This window comes from Lissotriton helveticus, chromosome 7, assembly GCF_964261635.1.
Source record: "Lissotriton helveticus chromosome 7, aLisHel1.1, whole genome shotgun sequence".
Classification (NCBI taxonomy): domain Eukaryota; kingdom Metazoa; phylum Chordata; class Amphibia; order Caudata; family Salamandridae; genus Lissotriton; species Lissotriton helveticus.
In genome coordinates this window covers 1,922,639,857-1,922,659,748 of record NC_136068.1, presented here as the reverse complement: position 1 = coordinate 1,922,659,748, position 19,892 = coordinate 1,922,639,857, and the positions used below count along the sequence as shown (strand labels likewise).

Here is a 19,892-nt window from a genome sequence, read left to right as displayed (position 1 = left end):
GCCGGAGTGGATTGTGCCCATGGTCTTGATTGTGTCTTCGATGCTCACGTGGGATATGTGCACAGACTAGGTTGAGGAGAGTATGGGGCTGGAGTACAAACCAGAGGCCCTGACGGTGCAGCATAAGTCACATTAGTGCAGGAGGACTGACGGACGGGGAGGCTGTAGGTGGAGGGCTCTTTGAGTCTGTTATTGAGGCAGGAGGTGTGAGGCCTGTGGGATGAAGGGCTTGTTGAGCCAGGGATGTACCCGGAGGAGAGGATGATCCTGGCGTTCCGTGGACGCCCCAGGTTTCATAGGTGTGAGCTCTCTGTTGCGAAGTGCAGACTGAGGGGCTTGCAGGGACCCCGGCATGTATCTGACTAGTCACGACCTCTGTCTTGCTTCTCAGGAAACGGCGTGCACCTGAAGGGGCCGGAGCTGCCGATGTTTGGAGGCCGCTTCTTCTACGCCTTCCCAACGCGGGCTCGGTCCAGTGACATCTCCATGACCGCCACCTACCTGCAGTGCCACCTCCAGAGGAATGAGCTGACCGCCAAGGACCTGACCTACGCTGCCGGCATGGCCCAGTGGCTTGGTCGCCAGATGAACGGCAACGGAGGCTTCGCCTCTACAACGGTAAGGTGGTCGCTCTGGGAGGTGCATTAGACGAGTTAAAGGACCCTGAAAAGAGGCCATGCTTTGGCAGTGTGGGACTGCATGTACTGTCTTGTAGGCGCTGCTGGCATCCACACTCACTGACTTAATGCTGGAGCGGTTATCGTACCCACAGGTTATTGGGGGCACACCCACTAAGCCCTAAAAGTTTACCATGAAATGTTAGTAAAAAAGGAAAACTGAGGGGTGTCTCTCGCGGCTCCATTGGTGGTGTAAAACAGCCTTGAACACTGCATCATGGGATACAAGTCGTGCTTGAGGCAACGCAGGGTCTACCAGTCCTAAACCAGAGAGCGGGCCCCCAGCCACAGCAGCCAGTGATGACCCAACAAGCATTGGCCGAACCAGTGCCTCCGCGCAGCCGACACATGGTGGCGCCGTTACTCCATGCGTGACCTGCAAGGAAACCCATGGCTGGACTACAATAACACGTATCCCTAATTCCTAGTAGTAAGACACTTAAAGTCTCACATAATGCCTACAACTAACTCGGACTTTATACTGATAAAGATGTTCCCAACAAGGGGTTTTACATTTTGTTTGAACTAGATACACACACTGAGTTTGTTAATTTATTTTTGTATTTTATGTAAGAATCTGAATCCATGCATGAAACTCGAAAGTCCGAAAACACTGGGCCTGCTTCAGTAGCTACATAAAGTAGTCATTGACACTCTAAGACTGTAGGTTTGGAGTCCTCATTACTAGCTCTCATTCATATGTGAGCGCTAGATCACGCAGCCTTAGGGAGGCCTTGGGACCAAGGACGGTGCAGCTGTGCATGTTATGTATTATGCACGTGCAGCGCCCCCAAGTGAACCCCTGCACAGCAACACGCTGCTATGTGGACGGACAGCGCCCCCTGCTTCCCCTGCTCCGAAGTGACCACCTGCACAGCAATATGTGGACGCACAGCGCCCCCTGCTGCCCCAGCTCTGAAGTGAACACCTGCACAGCAATATGTGGACGGACAGCACCCCCTGCTGCCCCAGCTCTGGAGTGAACACCTGCACAGCAATATGTGGACGGACAGCGCCCCCTTACTGCCCCCGCTCCGAAGTGACCACCTGCACTGCAATATGTGGACGCACAGCGCCCCCTGCTTCCCCTGCTCCGAAGTGACCACCTGCACAGCAATATGTGGATGGACAGAGCCCCCTGCTGCCCTCGCTCCGAAGTGACCACCTGCACAGCAATATGTGGACGGACAGCACCCCCTTACTGCCCCCGCTCCGAAGTGACCACCTGCACAGCAATATGTGGACGGACAGCGCCCCCTGCTGAACCAGCTCTGAAGTGAACACCTGCACAGCAACACGCTGCTATATGTGGACGAACAGCGCCCCCTGCTGCCCCTGCTCCGAAGTGAACACCTGCACAGCAATATGTGGACTGACCGCACCCCCTGCTGCCTCAGCTCTGAAGTGAACACCTGCACAGCAATATGTGGACGGACAGCGCCCCCTTCTGCCCCCGCTCCGAAGTGAACACCTGCACAGCAACCAGGGGCGACCTTAAGCATGTGCAAGCTGTGCACCTGCACAGGGCCAGCAACCCCCAGGGGTCACCACGCCAATATATATTCTTAATATAATAATCCTCTGAGAATGGATACATATTTACGAAGCGGTCCCTGGCAGGGATTTGGGGGCCTCCGGCTCTGTTCCACTTCCAAACACCCTGACCCCCCTCCCCCTCTTCACTGGCCTCTGCGCTCCGCCCCGTCCGGACCCCCTCTTCTGGGGCCCCCTACCTGTGCTTCCTGCCCAGGGCCGCCATGAGCCTAGAGCCGCCCCTGCAGCAAGATGCTGCTATGTGGACGGACAGCGCCCCCTGCTGCCGCAGCTCCGAAGTGAACACCTGCACAGCAACACACTGCTGTATGTGAACGGACAGCGCCCCCTGCTGCCCCCGTTCCGAATTGAACATCTGAACAGCAACACGCAGCTATGTGGACAGACAGCACCCCCTGCTGCCGCAGCTCTAAAGTGAACACCTGCACAGCAACACGTAGCTATGTGGACACCAAGGCCGGACTGGGAACTAAAACCGGCCCTGGCATAGTGCTCGGCCGCTCCCTCCCCCCGAGGGGGTTGTGGGTGCCGCCGAGTTTTTTGCCGGGGCCGGTTTTCGGCCGATTTTGTTACAGGGCTGATTTTGCAGCTATCCTGAAAAAACGGCCCTGTAACAAAACCGGCCCCCCCACCCGTGCAGTGCACCGGGAGATTGCCCGGTGCCCGCTACGGCCAGTCAGGCGCTGGTGGACGCACAGCACTCCTTGCTGCTCCAGCTCCGAAGTAGACACCTGCACAACAACAAGCTGCTGCCTGTGGACGGACAGCGACCCCAATGCCCCTGCTCCGAAGTAGACACGTGCACAACAACAAGCTGCTGCCTGTGGACGGACAGCGACCCCAATGCCCCTGCTCCGAAGTAGACACCTGCACAGCAACACGCTGCTGCCTGTGGACGGACAGCGACCCCAATGCCCCTGCTCCGAAGTAGACACCTGCACAGCAACAAGCTGCTGCCTGTGGACGGACAGCGACCCCAATGCCCCTGCTCCGAAGTAGACACCTGCACAGCAACAAGCTGCTGCCTGTGGACGGACAGCGACCCCAATGCCCCTGCTCAGAAGTAGACACCTGCACAGCAACAAGCTGCTGCCTGTGGATGGACAGCGACCCCAATGCCCCTGCTCCGAAGTAGACACCTGCACAGCAACAAGCTGCTGCCTGTGGACGGACAGCGACCCCAATGCCCCTGCTCAGAAGTAGACACCTGCACAGCAACAAGCTGCTGCCTGTGGACGGACAGCGACCCCAATGCCCCTGCTCCGAAGTAGACACCTGCATACCACATCCTCATGGTGGTAGATCAGAAGCAAACTTGAGCCTTTTTTTAGGACATGACCTTTTGGAATCAGTCTGCACTTTTCTGACACTCGTGCATGTGGCGGCATCCACCTAGCGGAAGTGAGCATCGGCGTACAGGGTGCCATTTGGTCTGTATTAGGTTTCAATTAGCCAGGCATGAAGATCATTCAGGTTAGACCTCGATGGCACCATTCGACCTCCCCATCAGCGGGTCCTGACTGCTCTCCATTCTTTATCCAGTTACAAGAACATCAACCAAGTACCATGAATCCAGGTTGATTGAGATGTTTTCTATCAAACTGACATGCCCCCGATCGAAAGGTGTAATGTGCAGGTGTATCCACCCAGTGAAACGTTTGCACCTGGTCAGTCGTGGTTTACAAGGGGGCGGAGTACCCATGGATTGTTTCATACCCCCCTTCCTGTTGTAGCACAGGGTGACATCACTCACACTCCTAACTCATGGCTTTTCTTCGTAAACCGAATCTTATCCGGTTCCATTTGTTGTGGCCAATGACTCTTCCAACCTGGTCTGTTTTATGTCTATGTGTATTTCTAGTAATGTGTTTGAGGCTCAGCATTATACAGAACTCTAGTCTCATTAGAGGTATCACTGCCCTCTTTGTAATGTAGGATGTTTCCATTTCCAGGACACCCCCGTCGCCATTGACGCCTTGTCCAAGTTTCAGGTACTCACCTACGCCCCAAATGGAACAAACACTGTGAGCCTCAGCTCTGGAGGAACCCAACTTCAACAGTTCCAGGTAAACAAAGACAACCAGATTCTTCTGCAACGCGAAACCGTGCCGACGGTACCTGGAGTCTACACAGCGAATGTGTCCGGAACCGGTTGCGTGTACTTGCAGGTGAGCCACAGATTGCACCATCTCACCATGGGGTTGGGTGTAGACTAGGTTTTCAATATACAGGCACTACCGTCCTGGGTCATGATTCAATTCTTCAGTGGACCAATACGAGCGTCTGTCAGATCACATAAGTTCATTACACTATAAGCACGTGCACGCTGAACCCAGTTGACATCTTCAGCCATATACTGTTCATCCATAAAGAAACCTCTGAAGGCAACGAGGGCCACTTCTCTCTTCTTTGAACCGTTAACCCTTGGAGTCTCCTAGAGGAGTCGTAGATTGGGACGTGGGTCTAAATGCATACTACTTACACCATCAAAAAGATGTGTCCTAGCCCTGGACAGTAAGCTTCTTACGCACTGCCAAACACTTGAATCTCCTTTGACTCCTTGTTAGTTTGGGACATGGTTTCTTGAGATGGTGGGGCTCTTCTCCAGGTTTCATTCATTGAACACCCAGGGTCTCCTTCTGATGGGGAGGTGGGCGGTTATTCCTTGTTTTATTGGTGGTAGCTACATGCTGTGGGTAGGGAAGGTTGCCTAGTTGTATTCTGGTTGTGTTCCTGTGCATGATCAATGCCCCTCAACGTGAGCACATTTCCATCTTTGTTTTGCTCTCCCCTCTTGTAGACCACTCTTCGATACAATATGGAGTTGGACGCCATGAAAAGCTCATTCGACATCAAAGCGTGGACATCCCCAGAGACATGTGTCCAGGGAGCCCAAGCAAAGTTTGCGATCCACATTAATATCAGGTACATGTACGAGTCAAGAGTCCCTGCTGAGTAGTGAGTACAAGGGATGACCGCCCTATGGCAGGACCTCCTCCAACCCTTTTGAGGGTGATCTTGGTATGTCTACTGGACTTTTATTGGGACGGTCTTCTAACCCCTCGCGACCGCCTCCGCTAGTGTCTTGTATTTAGCGTGCTGACCTCTATTCTGGTTGAATATTCTTCCTGTCTGCTCGTCGTTTGGGTAGTACAGGATAGTTAGGTCGACTAGTGTGCACCAAAAGCAGTATTGATTACCCATTGAATGATTGAGCTCTCGCTTTCTATCCTAGTAGTTTCTTCAAACACCTCTACAGAGGCAGGACAAAAATGTGGCTAGAGGCACATCTACCCCCAAATCTCTCCAGATCGCGACTCCCTAGTGAGGATAAACTATGAAGGTTCGCGGGTAGATTCCTATAAAGCCAGAGGCCATACTGACCGTCTCCATGGCAGCAACGACGTGAAGGGTGACCTCCCTTTCAAGGGCCCACCGCCTCTAGCCGGAGAGGCTTGATTTCTCCAACCTGTCTAAGCTCCCAATAGCTTCTGGGCACTAGAGACATTCCTCTTTAGGAGCACTGGCTTGACTTTAGGTTTCACTGGAGACCTGGTGTGGGGGTGCCCCAGTTTCCCCCTGAAGGCGATAGGTCCGGCATTGAGGCTGATGCTTTGACGGGCACTCAGGGGACAGACTGAGGTGCGATATTGAGTGATGCATTTTCTTGTTCTGTTTCTGATTCATGAAATAATATTGAATGATATTTGAGCTGTTTCTGGGTTTGTGGTTGCTGAATGAGACCTTTGCACTGTTTTTGTGGCTTTGTATGTAAATCTGTTTTTGATTGTTTGCATTGAATATTAATGATGGCGGAATGTTTGTGAGTTGCAACTGAGTTTACTTCCCTGGCTAATTACAGGTTAAAGGTTACATTTGTTACCTCGGGGAGGAAGCCCGGGGGTGATCTTTGATTCTCTGTGAATCCCAGCAGGTCAAACGTTGCTTTCGTCCTCATAACTCGTGAGTTAACTTGAGTATTTTTTTTCCTTCCTTCAGTTACACCGGCAGCCGCAACTCCTCCAACATGGCCATTGTGGATGCAAAGTTACCCTCGGGACACAGATCCGATGACGCCTCCCTGAGAGAGGTAAAGGGTGGAAGCTCTGGGGAATGGGTGGGGGGTGAGTTGGGTGGAGGATGAGTTGAGTGAAACAAGATGGCGACAAGTCCACATTCCCCCTCCATCCACTTCCACCGCGCACCACTCACTGCAAGAAGAACTTCCATCTTTCCTGCTCCTTAAAGCAAACCTTAGTTTCAATGACCGCAGTTGGTCTGAATTGCAAGGCAACTATTCAACTATGCAGTCAGTGTACAGTAAAATGACCCCTACAGGGCGCTAGTTGGGGTACCACGCGGGTGGACGGTGTCCCCCCCGACTTATTTTACCGGAAGCTCGTTAACTGGAGCAAATGGAGCCACATATTTACTCTTTGGCCTCTCTGGGGCGAGATCGGCCAAAGAGTGAATGTGTGGCTCCATTTGCTAAGGGGTGAGCGAGGGGAGGCAATGAGTCTGATGGTGCAAGCCACCTTTCAAGACGTCACTTCCTGTCGTGACGCCAGCGTCCCCCACTTCTTTTTGAGGTGCATCACCGTTCACTGAGCCCTGACCGTGTAAGCTTCATGGAGACTCGATGGATCAAACCATTCTAGGGAGTATATAGGGGCACACAGCAACTGACTTGTGCCTTGGTTCATTAATCATGATGAAGGAATGCTTGCAAATAGCCCAGTCCACTAGATATCGTTCTGGGCAGGATTCCAATCCATCGTTTTTCACCCACTGTGCCACTCTAGACCAAGACGTACCTTATGCAAATCAGTACTGACCCTGTTCTTGTTCAAGCAACCCATCCCAAAATGCCAGGCGTGGCCTCCTCCAGAAGGTAACACAAGCGACCCCAGATCGGTTTTTGCTTAGGTGGGTCTTATTGATCAAATGTAGCTTGTTTCTGGGGCACAGCGGGCATGCGGTCCTCGTCTGATGTAATGCCCGAAGTCCGCAAGGGTGTGCCCAAACACATACACCAGGGAATGATGTGTCTAGACACTGGCAGCTAATTTGGGTAACATGCTACTGATCAGGTTTCACTTTATGCAAATTAGAGCTGACACTGCTTCTCATTGGAACAATCCACTCTGAACTGTCGGACATGGCGCCTGCTGGAGGGGAAATGCAATGGCACCAACATCCAGGTGTTGGGTCGCGACTGTTTCTTAGTTGATGTTTGGAAACCATCACTTGTATCCAATGCCTCTCTGTCTGATCTAATCTAAAACGTTTAACCCCTTCAATGCTTGTGACGGAACGGTTCCGTCATGAGCGCTGGTTGGGCTGTGCTTATGACGGAACCGTTTCGTCATGGCCCGCCCGTTTTTTAGAACCTTCAGCACAGCGCGAAAATTCGCGCCGCGCTGAAGGTGTTAAAGACATACATGCAAAAATATGACACATTTTTGAATTGGAGGAGTGTTCATTTGTTGCTCGAGTCTCCGAGCCAAGTCAGAACCTTGGCTTTACTTTCCCTATTAGTGGTTAGGCTTACCCACCTCTATGGAGTGTCTTGGAACAGCTTGTTTTGTGAATGTTTAATTAACCTACTCTAATTGTTCTTTTTTTTTTCTTTCTCTCTTGCTCAACTAGCTGAAGAATAAGAAGGTGATTTCCAGATTTGAGACCTCTCCCCCTGGCCACGTCGTGCTTTACTTTGATAGCGTAAGTGCGCATACGTTTTTTTATTTCTGGAGTTGGGGAATGGTACTTGGACGTCCAGTTGTGTCTGACTTCCATGGCCCCTCACCCGTGAGTGCCTGCTCCCAGCTGCGGTTGGTGAACGCTGCTTAGAAACACTGTTCCCAATAAGGTGCGCACACCTCTGTTGCCATGAGCGTGCCGTGGCGCGTGTGGGGAGTGCACACACAGCACATTATGTCGCAAGAGCATTCATGCCACTGCTTTCAAAAAGTGAGCTGTGGGAAAAATGGGTGTTTCCTGGGTGGAAAAGACTAACTTGAAAAGAAGAGGAGGGAGCGGCAGTTAAGTCTTACGGCAGCCTGTGGGATTATGGCGGGCCTTGCTTTAGTCTTTTGTATCTAGAGCACGGCTGCGGGGCATATTGTGTGCTTTTGTTTAAGTATTCATGTTAATTGCAGCGCCATTCACAAGCTGCGATAAACATGAATACTTTAAACAAAAGCACACAATCTGCCCACAGCCATGCTTTAGTAACAAAAGAAATTCAGCAAGTCTACAAACACGGTGTGTAAAGCACACGCTGTGTTTCTAGACGTGATAAATTCTCTTCTTAACAGAGATGAGCTGCGGGTAATTGGGTGGCTTATTAAACTTTTCTGTCATAGGCATTGTGTGCCGCCCGACTTGTATTTTGTTGTTTCTGTCATTGCATCCAGATTTATGATATAACAAGTATATTGGCTTTGTCAGTGGTTGTTAGTTGCATAAGATAAATAAGCAGCAACTATGGCTTGTATATAATAATAATTTTTTTTAAAACACTGAAAGCCCTAGTAACACCACAACAACGTTGCTGCGTCCAGAGTTTCAAAAAGAGAAGGGAAATCCAGAGAGAAAATGACTTTCTTTAAAGGATTGCCCTTCCCCTACAATGCTCACCTGGCGTGACGTCATGCCGTAACTTCTCCACTAGTGAGAAATGAGCAGTCAGTGTGAGCAGCGCACATCGATGTGCCTGCTGTCACTGCAGTCCGGAAAAAACACGGACCGCCTGTGCCAGAGCACAAAACAGAGGCCGATAGAGACCCGTTTTGAGGCCCCCTATAAAAAAATGCCGCTGCTCAGCACCGGTGAGACCCAGCCCACTTAAAGCCCTGAACGTAGTGTCTGTCATAAGGCACCCACTGTCAGCTAGGATCATCACACAATTAGAATGTGAGGAAGGACACTTTAAGTGCTGACTAACAAAGAGTCTAAATCTGCCAGTTAGTACATGAGGCCTGGCCCTACATGTGAGATGTGGAGACTACCAGGGAAATTTGTCACGAACAAGGGAGCTTTCTCGGTGGAAGCCAAAAGCTGCGGGAAGCGTTGGGTCTTGCATACAGCGTATCACTCTGTATAGACTCCATGCCAGTGGAAGACTAGGCCAATCATAGCACCCGCAGCCCGAGCTCGTGCCGGCAGCAAGTGGTTTGGAGAGTGTTGTAAGAAATGAGCAAGTTTTAGAGAAGAGACTTCTCCCGACAGATGGATCCGTCATTTACACCCTTACAGCTGCCATCTGCTCAGACCTGCATCGTGGTACGATTCAAAATCTTGGCAAGGCCTAACCAGCCTTCCACCCGTCTTAGTTTGTTCAAGTGAGCACGGTTACATAGAGCGAGCGTTTAGAAATAACATGATGGCGAAAAAGCCTCCATATAGAATCATAACTTCGCTATGCAGAGACGCTACTTCTGAAGCCTTGCCATACCCCTCTCGCTGTCTTCTCCAACATATCTTTTGTCCTTTTTCTTCCACTCCCCAGCTGCTCTCGCCGTCTCCTTTTCCCTCTTCCTCATATCTGTCCCGCTCCACGATTACCCACTTTCCCCTTCTCCCCCATCCCATTCCATTCCCCTCTCGCTGCCTGTTCTTTGCTTTTTTTACCGGTTATCCATTCTCTGTTCTCCCTCCCTGTTCTCCAGACCCTCTGGCTGCCTTTCTCTTTCCGTCCCTCTCTTACCAATTTCTCCTTTACCCCATCTCCATTTCTCGTCTGTGCGCCATTACTTTTTTTCTCCCTTTTTTCTTCTCTCCCCCTTTCTCAGCCACTAAATCCTATTTCTCACTAGTATCCTACCATTTTTCTTCTGCCTGCTATGTTACAATTTTGAAAACACATATTACTATCCCTGAATATTAGATGGAAGTACATTTAGAATTTGGACCAGTGTGCCTCTGCAGTGTCGGTGACCTGGCCAAGAAAGACTAGAAAAAGCTGAAATTGGATCATAAATCCAAAGCTGTTGTGATCGGGGCCCCAGAAATAAGTTTGGCCCAGGGCCCTCAAAATCCTTAAGATGTCCCTGTGCATTTGTTAAAGTGTTCTTGTTAATCGCAGCACCCATCAGGAGCTGCAATTAACACGTAAACCTTAACAAGTGCACACAATCACCCTGAAGCCCAGACCTTTTAAAAGAAATGCAGCAACATAGCTGCCAAGGTTTCAAATTGCAATGAGGGACGTTTTCATGATTTCACTAATTATTCGTGCCATTTGACCGGGGCCGGCTTTAGTGCTGGTGACGCTTGGTGTGCCAATATTTGTTGGCACCCCAATGACCACCTGCATCATGGATACTCCTTACCAACCTTTAACAGGGCCCCACAAGTCTCCATAACCCCGCTCTTTCATAATTAATTTTTTTAACCCCTCCCATGCTCGTGACGGAACTGTTCCGTCGCGAGCTTCGGGTGGGCTGTGCTGGTGACGGAACGGTTCCGTCACGGCCCGCTTGCCGCGAATTTCGTGCCTGCGCTGACGTTCTAATGGGCAGGCGGGTCCGTGACGGAACGGTTCCGTCACAAGTACAGCTCACCTTAGGGCCGTGACGGAGCGGTTCCGTCAGGAGCACGGGACCGCCTCGCGGCCCCGACTCACCCTTAGCACTGCGGCGGAATAGCCGCCGCAGCAAAGGGGTTAATTGCGCCACTCTTACCAGTGTAAGGATTATTATTATTATTATTATTATTATTATTATTATTATTATGCGCAACAGCTACCTATAAAGGGTTTTCCGGCGCCGACAAAGACTAGAAGAAGCGGTGTCAGCTTAAATTAGCTACTGGTTAAAGCACATTACATTGCATACATATTACACAGACACTGAATCAATGTATAGGAAATGTTACATCAGAAGAATACAATTTCTCTTAACCGAGCTGGGGTGCGGGGTGATAGTTTTTTTTTAAGCAAATACACGTAGCCATGGCTGCAGCGCACAGAAACCCCTCTCTGCCGCACACAGAGGAAAAAAATGAGAGAAAACACTGCTTAGGACTGGTGTCGGAGGATGATGGCTTCCGTGCTTGCTCCTCATACAGTGGAAGTGACGCGTGCTGTACTTATACACTTTACTTTTGCTCAGTCATGTACTTCCTCTGCCCAGTGGCGGGAAGTCCATTCATATGTATATTGTACTCCAATATTTAACTTTAAGACTCGCATGAACTTTGACCCTGCACATCTCAGGTGTTGTCATTCCTGACCTCTGTGAAACTCAGTTCATAACACTGATAGCTGTACAATCTCTTTCATACTGTAATGACGTCATCATGCCCTGACATGATTGGTCCCTTTTTAGGAATCACTTCATAGACCTTGTTACAGACGCCTCAACTGATGGCATCTCTGAAGCTCCCATCGCCCTTCTGCGTCTCTTGGCGCTATCAATTGTCACTTCAGTCTAGCGATGGTGAACGGTGGCATGTGCCCAGAAAGTCTCCCCCAACCTTCTACTCGGACCTGAATAGAAAAAAGAACCACAACATTTATTATGAGCAGGCTAGTTTGCTGGCACACCACATGCAGATTCCCCCTCCCCCCCACCCCCCCAACATTTCTTGTTCGTCATCTTTCTGGATAAATAAACCTTAACTCTTCCTAAACCTGATCACAGATTAAATGTGGGTCTGAAAGTATTATTTACTCTGCAATTACTCTTAAACTCCTGCCTTTTCCACTTTGACTTGTTTGTTACATTTTTTAAATGCTGGGTTCTGAGAGGTCTAGGGCCTGCCGCTGGGTCCAGGGGATGGCTGCCGCTGGGTCTAGGGGAGGGGGGGGATGCCAGCTGCTGGGTCTAGGGAGGGGATGGCTGCCGCTGGGTCTGGGGATGCCTGCCGCTGGGTCTAGGGAGGGGACGGCTGCCTGCCGCTGGGTCTAGGGAGGGGATGGCTGCCTGCCGCTGGGTCTAGGGGGGGGGGGATGGCTGCCTGCCGCTGGGTATAGGGGGGGGGAGAGAAACTGCTGCCTGCCGCTGTGTCTAGGGAGGGGACGGCTGCCTGCCGCTGTGTCTAGGGAGGGGACGGCTGCCTGCCGCTGTGTCTAGGGAGGGGACGGCTGCCTGCCGCTGGGTCTAGGGAGGGGATGGCTGCCTGCCGCTGGGTCTAGGGAGGGGATGGCTGCCTGCCGCTGGGTCTAGGGGGGGGGGATGGCTGCCTGCCGCTGGGTATAGGGGGGGGGAGAAACTGCTGCCTGCCGCTGTGTCTAGGGAGGGGACGGCTGCCTGCCGCTGTGTCTAGGGAGGGGACGGCTGCCTGCCGCTGTGTCTAGGGAGGGGATGGCTGCCTGCCGCTGTGTCTAGGGAGGGGATGGCTGCCTGCCGCTGGGTCTAGGGAGGGGATGGCTGCCTGCCGCTGGGTCTAGGGAGGGGATGGCTGCCTGCCGCTGGGTCTAGGGGGGGGGGGGAGAAACGGCTGCCTGCCGCTGGGTCTAGGGAGGGGACGGCTGCCTGCCACTGGGTCTAGGGAGGGGACGGCTGCCTGACGCTGGGTCTAGGGAGGGGACGGCTGCCTGCCGCTGGGTCTGGGGGGGGCGGCTGCCGCTGGGTCCGGGGGGGGGGGGCGGCTGCCGCTGGGTCTAGGGAGAAGGACGCCTGCCGCTGGGTCTAGTGGGGGAGCACCTGCTTCTGGGTCTGGGGGGGGGATGCCTGCCGCTGGGTCTAGGGGGGGGATGCCTGCCGCTGGGTCTAGGGGGGGATGCCTGCCGCTGGGTCTAGGGATGCCTGCCGCTGGGTCTAGGGGGGGGGATGCCTGCCGCTGGGACTAGGGATGCCTGCCGCTGGGTCTAGGGATGCCTGCCGCTGGGTCTGGGGATGCCTGCCGCTGGGTCTAGGGAGGGGACTGCTGCCTGCCGCTGGGTGTAGGGAGGGGACGGCTGCCTGCCGCTGGGTCTAGGGAGGGGACGGCTGCCTGCCGCTGGGTCTAGGGAGGGGACGGCTGCCTGCCGCTGGGTCTAGGGAGGGGACGGCTGCCTGCCGCTGGGTCTAGGGAGGGGACGGCTGCCTGCCGCTGGGTCTAGGGGGGGGGGGGGGGAAACGGCTGCCTGCCGCTGGGTCTAGGGAGGGGACAGCTGCCTGCCGCTGGGTCTAGGGAGGGGACGGCTGCCTGCCGCTGGGTCTAGGGGAGGGGACGGCTGCCTGCCGCTGGGTCTAGGGGAGGGGACGGCTGCCTGCCGCTGGGTCTAGGGGAGGGGACGGCTGCCTGCCGCTGGGTCTAGGGGAGGGGACGGCTGCCTGCCGCTGGGTCTAGGGGAGGGGACGGCTGCCTGCCGCTGGGTCTAGGGGAGGGGACGGCTGCCTGCCGCTGGGTCTAGGGGAGGGGACGGCTGCCTGCCGCTGGGTCTAGGGGGGGGGGGGGACGGCTGCCGATGGGTCTTAGGAGAAGGACGTCTGCCGCTGGGTCTAGTGGGGGAGCACCTGCTTCTGGGTCTGGGGGGGGGATGCCTGCTGCTGGGTCTAGGGGGGGGGATGCCTGCCGCTGGGTCTGGGGGGGGTACGCCTGCCGCTGGGTGGTCTAGGGATGCCTGCCGCTGGGTGGTCTAGGGATGCCTGCCGCTGGGTGGTCTAGGGATGCCTGCCGCTGGGTGGTCTAGGGATGCCTGCCGCTGGGTGGTCTAGGGATGCCTGGCGCTGGGTCTAGGGATGCCTGGCGCTGGGTCTAGGGATGCCTGGCGCTGGGTCTAGGGATGCCTGGCGCTGGGTCTAGGGATGCCTGGCGCTGGGTCTAGGGATGCCTGGCGCTGGGTCTAGGGATGCCTGGCGCTGGGTCTAGGGATGCCTGGCGCTGGGTCTAGGGATGCCTGGCGCTGGGTCTAGGGATGCCTGGCGCTGGGTCTAGGGATGCCTGGCGCTGGGTCTAGGGATGCCTGGCGCTGGGTCTAGGGATGCCTGGCGCTGGGTCTAGGGATGCCTGGCGCTGGGTCTAGGGAGGGGGACGGCTGCCTGCCGCTGGGTCTAGGGAGGGGGACGGCTGCCTGCCGCTGGGTCTAGGGAGGGGGACGGCTGCCTGCCGCTGGGTCTAGGGAGGGGGACGGCTGCCGCTGGGTCTAGTGGGGGAGCACCTGCTTTTGGGTCGGGGGGGGGGACGCCTGCCGCTGCTGGGTCTTGGGGGGGGGGGGGGGGGGGGAAGGGGGGAGGGGGGATGCCTGCCGCTGGGTCTAGGGATGCCTGCTGCTGGGTCTAGGGATGCCTGCCGCTTGGTCCAGGACTACTGATGGCTGATTGTCGAGGGTGACTGATCTGTGTTTGCCTGCAGTATTCTGGACTTGGATTACCCCTACCTGCTTGCGGCCATTGGCTGCTAGGTAGTCTTGTACTGCAGATCTAGCTGGCCTGATCCTAGTTTGAAATCTTCCACCCCAGGCAAAATGGATAAGCACCTCCCCACCCCTCCTATCCAATCACTCCCTTCCACCCGCCTCCTCAGGTACATGTTGGCTGAGTGATGGTTTTATTTTTCTATTTATTTTGTCCCCAGATTTCCAGCAATGTAACCAGTTTTTCCTTCGGGGTGGAGCAAACGACAAAGGTGGAAAACGTCCAGAAGTCAAGGGTACTCGGTTATGCTTACTACGAGAGAGGTAAGATGGGGGCTTATGCCTCTACTCATGGGATCACACTGCTGTCCAAGGTGTATTTGGTTCAGTTGAGGGAGGGGGCGGGGTCTTGTATATGACGAATTAAGGGGAAAGACGGCTTGCCCTGAGGCGCGTAGAATTTATGCATGCCGCAGCACGCATTACCGCTTGGTATTCATGACCTAAGTTAAGAAAAGATTCCCCTTATGTGTGAGTATGACTGAAATGTAAGTTCTACATGCCTCAGCTTCCCCTTATGTGTGAGTATGACCCATATGTAAGTTATACATGCCTCAGAAGGCATGCATTACTGGTGGTATTCGTGTCTGTCTGTAATTTTGCAAAACCTATCCCGTATGATAAAACACAGTAACAATAATCTGTTCATGGGTAGGTGTAGAGGTAAAAGTCGACGTTTCTACCCCTGCTTGGCGTAGGTTGAGTTTCACCTTACTCTGGGACAGGTTTTGCAAATGTTCGACATAAGGCTCTAATAACATGCTTATGTGATGTCAACTATTTATTTTTGTGACCACATTTGACCTTTGATTTGCGAGGAATAGGGTTCGGTGTGAAAGTTTCACTTACCTCCCCCACCCCTTCCCACGCCTATCTCTGGGCACATTGTCTATTTATATATATATTTAATGTGTATACATAAAATGTATGCGGATGAGGATGTGAATAAATAACATCACTCATCAAAATTGTGTCAATTGTTTTGATTGGTTTCAGTCTAGTATGGGCGCAAGGCTTGGTCGCTAGCGCTGCTCTTTATGACTCATTGCGACTCTTCTTTCCACAGATGAGTTTGGCTACGCCGAGTATAGCGCCCCCTGCAGCAAGTCTTCCAGCCCAGGTAATGTATTGACAAACATCAGCCACACAATGATGACATGGGGAGCACAGTCTGATCAGGGGTGTAACTTTGTGACCCGGAACTCTGTGTGACCAAACCTAGAACTCTGGGTGACCAAACCTAGAAGGCATCCGCTGGCACTCCATATTCGCCCTTCCTGGTGCCCAGAAGGTGGCTCTAGAGGGCCATATCTACGAGCTGCACTCACACAGGTCCAAGAGGCAGCAGGCTGCCCATCACTACGCCTCGTGCCCAGAAGTTGTCCCCAGGGGCATCAGCACTGCCTCTAGACAAAAAAAACTTTGTTTTTATCTAGGCTCCAGAACGGGGCAGAAAGAGGCTGCAGCCACACGTTTGGGGTAGACACTGCTGAATTTGTAAAAACAAAAACCACGGTGAAGTGCAGAGAGCCATAGGTTTTCTTGCACGCCCACCGCTGGTGCAGCCAGCTGAATGCTGAGGCTACTGAATCCCGAACTGATCCCACCACCCTACCCTTCCTGTCTCATTTCCAGTTCTTCCCATCATTCCCTCCCTCCACGCCTTTCTCTCTTGCACTGGGTTAAAGTCTGATGTAGAATAAGTCCTGGGCCCAAATGAGTGTCTGTTCCCACCACCTGGAACCGCCTACAAAATGGAATCCCCAATGGCCCAATACTCGCTAGGTAGAGCTAGGGGAGGCGTTGCCAGGCGGTCCGAGTTCATATTTCCAGAAGATAGCACCTAACTCTGACCACTGCAAGTAACCCACTGGACCTAGAATTAGTGTTTCTGCACACAGACCTCAGATTCCATGGACAATCCTTGTCCCATTTACTACTGCCTCTCACCAGCTTGTAGATGGCTGCCGGGAGGTAATGAGGGCGAGGGAGGGATGGCAAGGGTGCTAGAGGGACCTTCTTATGCTCCCCTCCTCGCGTGCCATAGGCGGTCGGGGAGGGGGCCAGGCTTAACTTGTACCCGAAGTTCCTGATTCGCATGTGACTTTACGGGCCAGCTTTTCCACCCAGTAAAACCAAGCCTGGTGATCCTGCACATGGTACTCCTCGTGGGGCCACCTGTGTGCTTGTGATTGGACAGCGGTATCCCACCCTGAGACCTGTATTAGAGTCTTGAGCGTCCACCTGCCTCTGGGGGTTTGGGATTCACAGAGCTTATTCAGGATCCCTTCAGGGCTGAGTTTATAGAGGTAGAGGAGGGGACAGTATAAACAAAACTATAGCCCAAAACAATTGCAGAGACCCAGCCCTTAATGCACCAACAGTCCTGGGTGGGCTTTCTGTTGTGCAAAAGGAAGCATTTTGTAATGTGTAGAGGGCTGGAACAGATCCCAAGGCCCTGAAGAAGTCATCTGAAGACTGCCCTCTTAATATGTGAGCCATTTACCATTGCACAATCTACCCACCTTATTGACTGAAGTCAAATATGTGACATATTTATTTCTAAGAGCCCTTGTTAAGACATTATTTTATTTTTGTTCTTTTAGGTACTCCTACCGTGACAGTTCCCAAGGTGAGAACCGATGGAGCGAAGTTGTTCTGAAATCAGACCGAAACATGATGACTGGCAGCAAGTTGGGGGGAGGGGGCGAGGAGGGTCGTTGGTAGAGTACATTTCTCTAGATGTAATGCTTTTCTTTACAATGATTTATAATGGGAAACTTCTGAAATCCAGACTGCACAAAAAACTGCTTTGCCCAATTTCACAATTTGCCCCATTTCGAAGTTCAACAGCTATATTGAATGGCCGACGGTTTATTGGGTGCTTTGATTTTCTTCTCTTGGGTATCGAAGTATCTGAGCACCGTGTAAAACTTCTCCTAAATTTCCATAAAAAGCAGTAGTTTATTTCTAGAAATATTCTATATAGTTATTTCCTTAGCGTTCCACCGTGCTTCCAAAGGGTTGTGTGCCAATACTGGTCTGGTAGGGTATCGGGACATGTATACTAATGTTGGCGAGTGGCCTCTGTGCCACCACATAGATTGGCTCTCCTTGTCATCGAAGATCATCAAGCGGAAAGCAGGGTTCTCTCTCCTTTTTCCAATCACTGTGGGACACTGCACCAGTCCCTGTAAATCACGTCAAGTTACCTGGACACAGCCATTGAGGCAACTGGCGTACAAAGAATGGCAACGTCCAACAATCGGTTTATTTTTTTTCACTGATCAATAGTTTTGTTTGGTTTTAAACCAGACTTTCTGTTTGTTATACTTGTTTTGCCATTTTCCAGGGTGTTTTGTTTTGTACGAAGTGGGAATGATTCCCAATTTCACCCAGAATCTGTCCAATTTAATTGAAGATTTAGAATATATTTTTGGGGATAATTCCTTTATCGGCTCTATTAACCAGATTGTATTGTTTTCCAGGAACAGGGCGTGACTAAGGCGGCAACTGCTGCCTGAGCTCCTCGGACTACAGGATAGGATGTGTTCTCTTCCGTCCATCGGTTGTACACTCTTCCGTCCATCGGTTGTACACTCTTCCGTCCATCGGTTATGCACCTTCTGCGGTGGCACTCACAGTGACCGCCTTCACACTCTTACCAACAACATGGACTTCTTGTGCAGCCATCTGTAGTATAGCAGGTTAACCCTCTGTTGTGAGCCTGTAATTCTGATTATGACAAATAAAATGTTTCTGGAAAGCCCTTCAATGTGGTTGTACCTCAATGGTCAGCAGGACGAAGAGGGTAAGAAAGTGTGAAACCCGCTCCACTCACATCCTTGAGCGGCTGTTCGTCTTTGAAGACCTTCATACAATTGTCATTTTGGGGGCATGGATTCAGCTTGAGTGACAGGGCAATACAAGAGTGTGTCCTTCAATGAATTACCTCAGGTTAGGTAGATTATTCTTGGGTTATCTAGAGCTGGAGGTATTAACCACTGCTGGATCCTGTGCAGATGTGACCCTCGCCACGGACAAGTGTGCACCTGGCGAGCCAGTGGTCGCCGCATGGTGTAGCGCTCACTTTGTACGTTCTGTGCTTGTTGGTGCTCGACGAGTGGTACTGAGGGATTCTACTCCACAATACAGAGCTAAATTTCAGTGGATCGACTCTGGCTTGATCACCTTCGCCTTGAGTAAAGTCGATCTCAGAGGTGGAGGGGACGAGCAAGTCTTGAGAATTGACTTCTACTAGTTGTTCATCCTGCTCAACAACTCCAGGAGTCTCTACAACTGTTTCCAAGGTTGAAATATCTTCCTTCCTGCTGGTCACCTAGGTGTCTGTTTATTTTCCAATTGTAATGGATCCTCTTTTTAAATCTGATTATTCCATCTGTTTCACAAAAGTAAGCCAATATAAGCTGCTCAAAGCACCCACTATCTGCTCTTCGAAACCTTCAACCGTTTCTTTCGCAGCATCCCACCCTTGTATTTCTTCCATTGTTTTACTCCTGTTCAGTGCAGTGCCTTACACTTCATCCTCTTTACCACTGAAACACGCCAGTGGCCACTACCCAGGCTACCTTTCAATATGTAAAATAAACTTTCATGACGTCTTATGGGATTTACTGGGGGGTCTCACACTCTTGAGGAGGCTGCGCCCACCAGAGCCTTTCGGTTCATAGGTGGACTATTACTGGGGTAAACCTGCCATAGAGGTCTTCATCGTAAGAAGTGCCTCCTCTCTGTCTTAAGACTCACATGTACAATGATGAGACAAGATCTCACAAAAGCGCTCAAGGGTCAGAGCTATAATGACCAGCACAGATTTTCACTATTTGTGAGTGCCTATTTAGCAGGTAATTCCTTGTGCGACACGGTCGAGGATGTGACCCATATACACCCCCTGAAAGTGACTAAAAGCCACTGAAACATATATCACAGAAAGTTGACCCGCACCAAGGTTTGTACACGAGTATTTGATTTATCAAATTTCTATATTTTACAGTTGTAGTTGATATTCAGACAGAAACTTCCCACAAGTGTGAATGATGAGACAAGTAATGTTTTTTTTTCTTCAAATATAGAAATCAGTCCGGAAAATATTGTACGGTTGCAAAGCATTCTCTTTATTGGACAGTCTAAAATGCCAGACTTAAATCCACATTTGTACCTTTCAATTCAGGTTGTTTGAAATCTTGAGGACACCTCTTTAGCCTGCGTTGCAGATTTCACCTATCTTAAATGAATTCCAAACTCCTGTATTGAACTATCCCATGGCCTCCTTCTCCGTGCAACGATCACAGGACTTG

General features: G+C 51.9%; 1 pseudogene across 1 annotated transcript in view; it reads left to right on the top strand.

Annotated features, from left to right (window-relative positions):
- Nucleotides 1–18,343, top strand: part of LOC144770899 (alpha-2-macroglobulin-like) — a 198,468-nt pseudogene extending 180,125 nt beyond the window's left edge. The window contains exons 29-37 of the transcript XR_013599063.1: nucleotides 392–618; nucleotides 4,184–4,399; nucleotides 5,032–5,156; nucleotides 6,231–6,321; nucleotides 7,881–7,952; nucleotides 14,736–14,838; nucleotides 15,641–15,694; nucleotides 17,181–17,206; nucleotides 18,063–18,343. The product of XR_013599063.1 is annotated as an alpha-2-macroglobulin-like (transcript). The remainder of the gene's footprint in view (nucleotides 1–391; nucleotides 619–4,183; nucleotides 4,400–5,031; nucleotides 5,157–6,230; nucleotides 6,322–7,880; nucleotides 7,953–14,735; nucleotides 14,839–15,640; nucleotides 15,695–17,180; nucleotides 17,207–18,062) is intronic.
- The last annotated feature ends 1,549 nt before the right edge of the window (nucleotides 18,344–19,892 follow it).